Consider the following 8,121-nt stretch of genomic DNA (forward strand, 5'->3'; position numbering starts at 1 on the left):
TTTGGTCATTTCGGTATTTTTTGGTGATTGTTGTTGGGTTTGGTTTTTCTCTTATATACAGTGCGCGTTGTATTTTTCTTTTTGTGGCTTCGCGGTTCTTCTTGTGCGGCATAACTTTTAATAATATGTTGTTTAAAAAATATGTACTATGAAAATTAAAAAAATTGTAAATTCATCGAATCGAATAAGACTATTCAAAAGTCCCATGTCATAAAGAGGTAAAAACCAAATCAACAACTTTAAACAAAATATAGAAATCATGTATAAAATAAAAGTAATCAAAATAATCAAAGTTTAGTGAAAATGTGTTACAATCAAAGTACCGAGAGCTAGATCTATCTCATTGATAGTTGTTTCCTCCTAAGAGCAATCTTTCTCTTAACCGTAGTTCCATCTAACGGATAGCACTTTTCTATCGACTTAAAAAAAATAAAACATAAAATCTAGCGATCATGGAGCCTACATCTTTTTGATAGCCCTCTCCTCCTAATGGTGGTCTTTCCAAAGGGGTGGCTCTAACGTGTAACTTTCCCTAACCGAAATCATGTAACTAGGTGCACCTAGATCGTCGTCATTACACCGTGATTTTCAAAACACATCTCTAAAACCATATTTCACAATGGATTAAAACTTGTGTATAAATATGTAATATCAAAACTCAATTGAAAATCTACTACTTTTTAAATCATCAATAAATCCAAATTCAAATCAAGTACATATTAGTATCAAAAAATTTCAATAACACATCTCAAAACCATGTTATACAACATATCAAAACCAGTGCCGAATTACTTACAATCAAATTTCAAATTCAAACCCACTACGTTATAAATTATAAGTAAATTCCATCGAAGTATATAACATCGATCACTTTAAAAATTATTGACCATGACGAAAAAAAATGTTTAAAAGTTGTGTTTTTCCATTTTGAAAAAGTCTTTAACATAGAAAATAAGCAAAATATCAATAAATAACATATTTAAAATATGTGATAATGATCGCCATCAACTTAGAGCTATGCTAAATCGACTTAATTTGCTCTCCAACCACTCTCGAAGAAGCAAGTTAAGTATCAACTGTCTGAGCAATTCTTACATAGACACAAACCCAAATCAAATTTATTAAGGCACACGCAAATGTAAAAAATTACAAGAGAAATTATTTTGTCACATCACTTAAATCTATTCTCTTTTAATTTTTTGTCATTTGTGAGTGTGCCCAAATAAAATTAATTTGAGGTGGTGTCCAAGTTAGAATATCCCCAACTGTCCAATCTCAACATCAATAATGATTTCAAGATTAAGAGGAGTATTCTAAAACATTTCTAACCGTATGAAACCATAAATTCCTTTAATACCTACCTAATCTAAACACAAAAATAAGTTTTAAATCAAAAACTACATATGACTAAAGACATCTTACTTGAGTTAAGGGTTGTGAACTTGTTGTGAGAAAGAAAAAGAAGGGAAAAGAAATGTGAAAAATAGAGAGAAATGACGGGGTATTGGGGGTTCGGTGGCTTTCTTTTTATCTTTATTTGCTGTTTTCTTTTTTTGCATGGCAAAACACATGATGATTGAACTCCTGTATCTATAAACATTGTTTCAAACACTTACACTTGTTGAGTAATTTCAAAGACACATATTTGCCATACATTTAAAAAAAAAAATATTTCAATGCATAAGGTCTAGAGACCAAAAACGATTCTCACTTTAAAGATAGAGAAGATCTAATAAAATGAGGTGTTCAAGAAGTTATCAAAAGTAAATCTATCTCAAATTTGAAAGAAAGAGAGGTTTTCCTTTCCCTTATTTATTTACTTTCAAATTTGAAGATATACTCACTCATGATAAATTATCAACCCCCAATTCTCATAAAAAATAAAATAAAATGGCATACTAGAGAATATAGCTGGAGGAGATGCAGCATATATTAATATTGCATCATTCAATTAACTCAACAGCGAAGCCATATATCACTTAATGTAATTCATACGTTGGTTTTATAGCTTGGTCATTCTCTACATTTCACAAAGTTTCCGTTGTGGGTCTTCTTTCTTTTGCTTTCATATTGTCACTATGAAAAAAATGAAAGATAACAAAGTAACCAAGCCTTATTTTTCAAAAAAATGAACAGTTTGATTATTTTATTTAGTGCATGGATTATGAAAAATGAATAAAATCACAATCCAGGGAATCAAACATAATACAGGCCATGATGAAAGGGCACCATTATCTTATACCTAATGTCTAAAGATTTCCATTTATTTCCATTTGTTCGTTTAATCTCATATACATAGAGTGTCTTGTCATTTCCGTATTTGAAACAAAAAGTTCATTGAATTATGCAGTTTCATTTTATAACTGCCACCCTCATAATGCTTATTCTTCAACTACTAAAAAAGTGCTATATATCATAATAACAAAATAAATGCATCTTATATAGCCAAAGCAACTTGTCACTTATGAATAATAAGCACATATCCATGTTATATATAAGAATCGGCAACATAAGCATATATCTGTTGTAGAATTAGGAACAAATTTCTATAAGACATTGTTTCAAACACCTATCAACCAAACTAGTGTTGACCAAAACATGATAAGCTGCTGTCACACTTTATGAACAAGTATGAACAAACCGACATATCTTAAGAAAAAGCACGTAATCCAACATAAGCATTAAGAATAAACACTCTGCATCTCAAAGTTAATGTGGCCGCAGGGTCTACAAATAGAGATCTAAAGAAAGTAAAAATAAAATTTTACCAAAGGGTCTGGGAAGAGAGTGAGCGTTACTCCAGAGATAGCAAAACGAGGTTATCGAAAAGTTTGTACCCCGACTCTCGTACATATATAATACAATATTTTTATCAACTGAGTTATGCTCAAGAGACTGGACTTAGTTCTTTATATATATAATAATAATTATTATTTTTAGGTTTGTTAAATTTTTTATGTTGAATTCACAATACCGATCCCATTTGTGTGATACTTGTCGCTTTATCTACAAACATACATGAATTAATTACAAAACCAAGTAATTGAATTCAAGTAGTTAATAACATTTCTGGTGAATCGTTTGGGAGAATACGAATTGGATTTCTGGCAGAAACAATTCTTTGTTAAACTATAATTACCTTCCGACCTAACTCCGGATAACTAGGGTTCCTTTCTCCCTAAGAACTGGAGGGTTAGCATAAAAAAATATACACTAATGTAATATCAGAAATTCCTTGAAAAACCATTTAATAATTTACATAATTATTAGAGTAAGTTTTGTTCCACATAACTTGGAGTAATTGTTATCACAGGGCCTATAAATATTTCTGTTATATATATATATATATATATATATATATATATATATATATATATATATATATGTAACTATATGTAACTAGGAGGAATTGTTAATCTGTTGTAAGTCAGTAAGTCAGTTGCTCTGCCATCTTGTCCATTCTAATGAAAATAATAAAATTGACAAAAACACAAAGTGCATTTAGATTTTCAATACTGGAAAAATTGTTAGACCATAAGGATTGTTTCAGATTTTGTAATCTGAATTTTATAACCATAGGTTGCTTTCACAATATTTCTGAACTTCGGATGATTGGTAGCAACACAAGTCTTCGAGTCACAGGCCATTCACAAACTCTTTCTTCTAAATTCTAATGCACTTGGCTTGATATTGTCTATGTATTCCTGTCACTTGTTCAAAAACTTCAACTTTGAATATTGTAGCCTATTCCCTTGTACTTTATGAATATTGTTTTTGAACCAACAAATGCTGAATCTTCTTTTAATCATGATCTGAAATCCATCATGAGAATTGTCGAAGGAGATGAGAAAAAAATAACCACTACATGAGAAACCACAATTATTGCTACATGCCTAACAACATATTGAGGTGTTCTCCGTGTTTGATTCAGATATGAGTCTACACCTAACATCTTAAGTGGTTTTGGTCTCATTTGAAAGTCAAGCCATACACTATTTTTTTCAATGTTGGATTCAATTCTAGGACAACAAAGGTAGTGAAAACATTTTCAGCATGTCGTTTGAGACATAACAGGCTTGATCTTTCTCTTCAAACACCTGGTCAGCATTTTCCATAAACCCACATTTGCAATAAATGTGTGAACCAAAAAAGTTTTGCATATAGACAAATCTTACAACTGATCAAGATGGGGGCGCACTATAAGTTATAAGAGAACTTGGATGACAAATCTGAAAGAAATCCTATAAGTTTTAAACACCCCAACACAGATAAGAAAACGGCATATATCAGTTAATAAAGCTGGAGGACCCGAACAATCAACTCAACAGCTAAACAGTGTAACTATGAATGATGCCATACGTTGGTTTTATAGCAAAACTCACTCACTATATTTAATAAAGTTCCGATGTGGGACTTGTTTTTTGTTTTCAAATTGTCACTATGCAGCTACTGAGCTACCTACAGGCTACAAGTATGGAATAAAATCCTTCCATGCTTTTTTCCTTTTATTTTATTTTATAATAATAATAATAATAATAATAATAATAATAATAATAATAATAATAATAATAATAATAATAAAAATAAAAATTGTTACATTTTAATTAAATTAATATCAAAAAAAAATATTATCCCTAAAAAAAATCAAATGTTTTTTTTTTTACAAATAAATTAATTTCAATTGTTGTTTTCTTTTCTTTTTTATGAGATTATCGGTCATTCCTTTTTTTTTTTTGGTTTATGAAAGTTTAGATGAGATTGGTTATGAGATTCATGGTTTGAGCAGGATCAAAGAATGTCATCAGAGATACATATTAATCACCCACTAAATAGATCTTCACACTTAATAATTCAAGTGAGTGAACTAATTGTCCTCTCTTGACATCCTACATTTTTTAAATTTAAATTGAGTGTATTTCTTTTTTTGCAAAGCCATGATTTTGTTTCTTACTCTACCATTTCATGCATGACAACTAATTGATCATTGAAAATCAAACTTTATAAGGTCAAATTTAGATGCTTCATGAATATCATAAACAAGGTCCGATTGAAGAATTCATGTTGAATTTCACATAATTTATACGTTAAATTTTTATCAAGGTATGTCTGATGAGCTATTAAATATGAATGACGCAAACTGTTCAATCAATTTGACAAGTCATGTGTAACATCCCGCTCGTCAGCTAATGGAAATTTTATCTGTTAAATTTATCAGAGGACGAAAGTTCATGGAAAGTAAGTAGTGGGAGATATTTTATGACATGTCAGCATAATACGGGAAAAATATCAGAGTCGTTTTAAAAACGCTTAAGACAAGGGCAAAGTGGTATTTTCACGCCAAAGGATATTTATTTGGATTTGGTCTCAAAATCATTCATTTTCCATTCACTTTCTCTCTCTAGGGTTTGAGTTTGGCAATTGCTCTCCCCTCTCTCTAGAACTCACACGCCCTCCTTCCCTCTTTCTCTTCCTCAATTCTTCTCAAACTTCTTCCAAAATCATGAATCATGTTGTATAAGATTCCTTCAAGGTCTTTAGTTACTTGGGAGCTTGGGATTTGGTTTGATTTCCTTACTTCTCATCACCAAGAGAATCTCAAGAAGATAGGGTGATGATTGGAGCATGGTTTGAGCTTGGTAAGGTTCCTTCTTGGTCAAGAATTAAAGGAAAGATGATTTGAAGTGGGCTTGAAGAGCTAGAGTATGGATTGTGATACTTAGAGCTTTGGAAGCAAGCTAAGTTTCAATATGTGAAGTGATGAGGATGCTTGAAAGCTTGGGGGTCAAGTGCAAACATTAGAGGTGAGTTCTATAGGTAGAGTAACCTACCTTTGGGGTTGGATATTCATGTTTTGTGCTAGTTTAGCTTCTATGACATTTTATTGAACCTAAAGCCATGCCTTGTGATTACATGATAAATTGCCATGGAACTTGATCTTATATATGTTCTTGTAAGCTATTTTTAGTACATAAACTTGTTAACAATGTTTGGAATGAGTTGGTACATTTAGGAGATCAAAAATTGGAGTTTTGGGTCGAAAATGCCACGAACCCGCAGCCGAAACACGCAGGTTCGCAGCGCTGCGCCTGGACAAGGGCGCTAGGCGCCCAAAGTCAGAGAGGCCAGCGCTAGGCGCCCACTCTCTGGCGCCAGGCGCCCCTAACAGGGCAACTTTTGTGTTGTTTTGTGCTCGGGTGCTTGGGGCCAGTCGTGTGGGGGTCCGATGCGATCGTGTTGACGTATATTTTTACTGTTTTCACCTATTTTACAACTGGAACCAACTTGTCTTGGTTAAAACTTAGAATTTCTAAATGGTTTGTTACTTGGGTTATGGCATTTTGGGTCCTCGGAATTAATAGAAAATGTACCAATCATCCATAGAACTTGAATCGATAATCATGGCAATTTAACATGGGTCACGAAGATGACTCAAGAGAGTTTAAGCATGATGGGGTAGCAATGAACTAAGAAAGGGAATGTATGTAGAGCCTCGGCTTAGCTAGTCGAGAACTAGAATATAGCAAGAATCCCTAGAATGATAAGACGCGAAGTGTAATCTCTTTGCACAAGAGCTAGTATGATTTAGCAAGTACGTAAGCCGTGGTTTGACTAGTTAGTCTCTCCACCATGATTAGGTATTAATATGAACCAGTAAGAGTTTACCACTAATCGGTTCGATTAAGGTTCCGAGGTAAACAATCAAGTATGTACATGTTTAACTTATATGCACGACAAGACTATGATTTAATAATTGTAGGTGACATGTCTCTTGATATCCACATCAGGGGGATACAAGGGGTTCTCATTATGAGAACGATTCAAGCCGTAAGGGACCCGCATGTCACTGAGTAAGCAAGACGTAGGTGTTCGTGTCTCTTGTTATCCACGCCAGGGGGATACGGGAGGTTCTCGACCTAAGGGGAACGGTTCAAGCCGCAAGGGACGCGCACGACACCGAGGGAGTCCGATGTACGTACATCGGTCATGTATGGGATTGATTTCGGGGTTACTCCACCCGGGACTATCCGTAAAATGAATCAAGATAACATTGTTTGTTCAACGCTAACCAATATGAATGAACTTAAGTACGTTTATGTATGTTACGATTATGATTATGAACATGTATGAACTCAGGTACGATTATGTATGGGAATAAGAGCATTAGATGCTTTAAGACAAGTATAAGTTATGTATATAGCAAGCTATGAACATGATACCGATGACGATCTTAAGTTCCCCTAATCGTCCGGTTTAGCATCGTGTCATGATTATGTTAGGATTAGGCCTCGATACATAAAGTGTAATCTTGGCAATGCGGTTTTAGGTTCCCCCTCGACCGCCATGACATGTATAGGTGAGAAGCCTATAACAAGTGAGATATGACTATGACGGCCCTAATATGCACTACCGTCTAAGTATGCATGTCCCCACACACGTATAATCAACCGTCAGGTTGTAATGTAGACACGTGGTGACCGTAGGTTTCCCCTTGAGGTTGCCTATAGCCTAGGATTTAGGGGAACTCACTGAGACATTATGTCTCATCCCAATCCTTATTTGTTTCAGATAAGCAGGATGATGATTATGTATGTGCGGAGCCGGATGGATATTACTTCAAGAGTTCGTTCGTAAAGCTGCAGGACATTATGGACATCAAGGATGTATTTTTATGTATGGATGAGTTGTATTGTATTATGATTTTTACGAACGTAACTTGATGTAAATATTATTCATTCGAAGTTTTTAATTGTTGTATATTTTAATGTATCCAGTACTAATATTAACGCGCGTGCCAGACTTTCTAGATACGTCTGGTATGGGTGTTACAATTGGTATCAGAGCAGGTCGATTCAGACCGGCGCCTTTTGTTTGTATTCTCAGTTCCACCGGTCTCTGTTTGTCTTGAGCAGGGATCTGATTGTTTAATAAAATTTACTGATTCAAAAAAATCCTATCTTTACTGTAAAAAAAACAAAACAAAAAGAGACTGTTTTTAATTTTAAGCAATTAGAAAGGTAATTTGTTGAGATACAAGATAATAGTAAAAGGAGGAAGACAATATCGTTGAAGTGTTTGATCCCAACATCATTGTGTTAATTAATCACTACTGTTGTCCTCGTG

At 33.7% G+C, this 8,121-nt stretch overlaps 1 long non-coding RNA gene across 1 annotated transcript; it reads left to right on the forward strand.

The window, feature by feature from the left end:
- Nucleotides 1-5,382: 5,382 nt before the first annotated feature.
- On the forward strand, nucleotides 5,383-7,804 carry LOC146905114 (uncharacterized). The gene is made up of 2 exons (XR_015019402.1): nucleotides 5,383-5,801; nucleotides 7,567-7,804. It is a non-coding gene; the product is annotated as an uncharacterized LOC146905114 (long non-coding RNA).
- Nucleotides 7,805-8,121: the final 317 nt, after the last annotated feature.

The sequence above is a fragment of the Medicago sativa genome, chromosome 7 (genome assembly GCF_051527215.1).
Source record: "Medicago sativa cultivar Bolivia chromosome 7, Bolivia_mono, whole genome shotgun sequence".
Classification (NCBI taxonomy): Eukaryota; Viridiplantae; Streptophyta; class Magnoliopsida; order Fabales; family Fabaceae; genus Medicago; species Medicago sativa.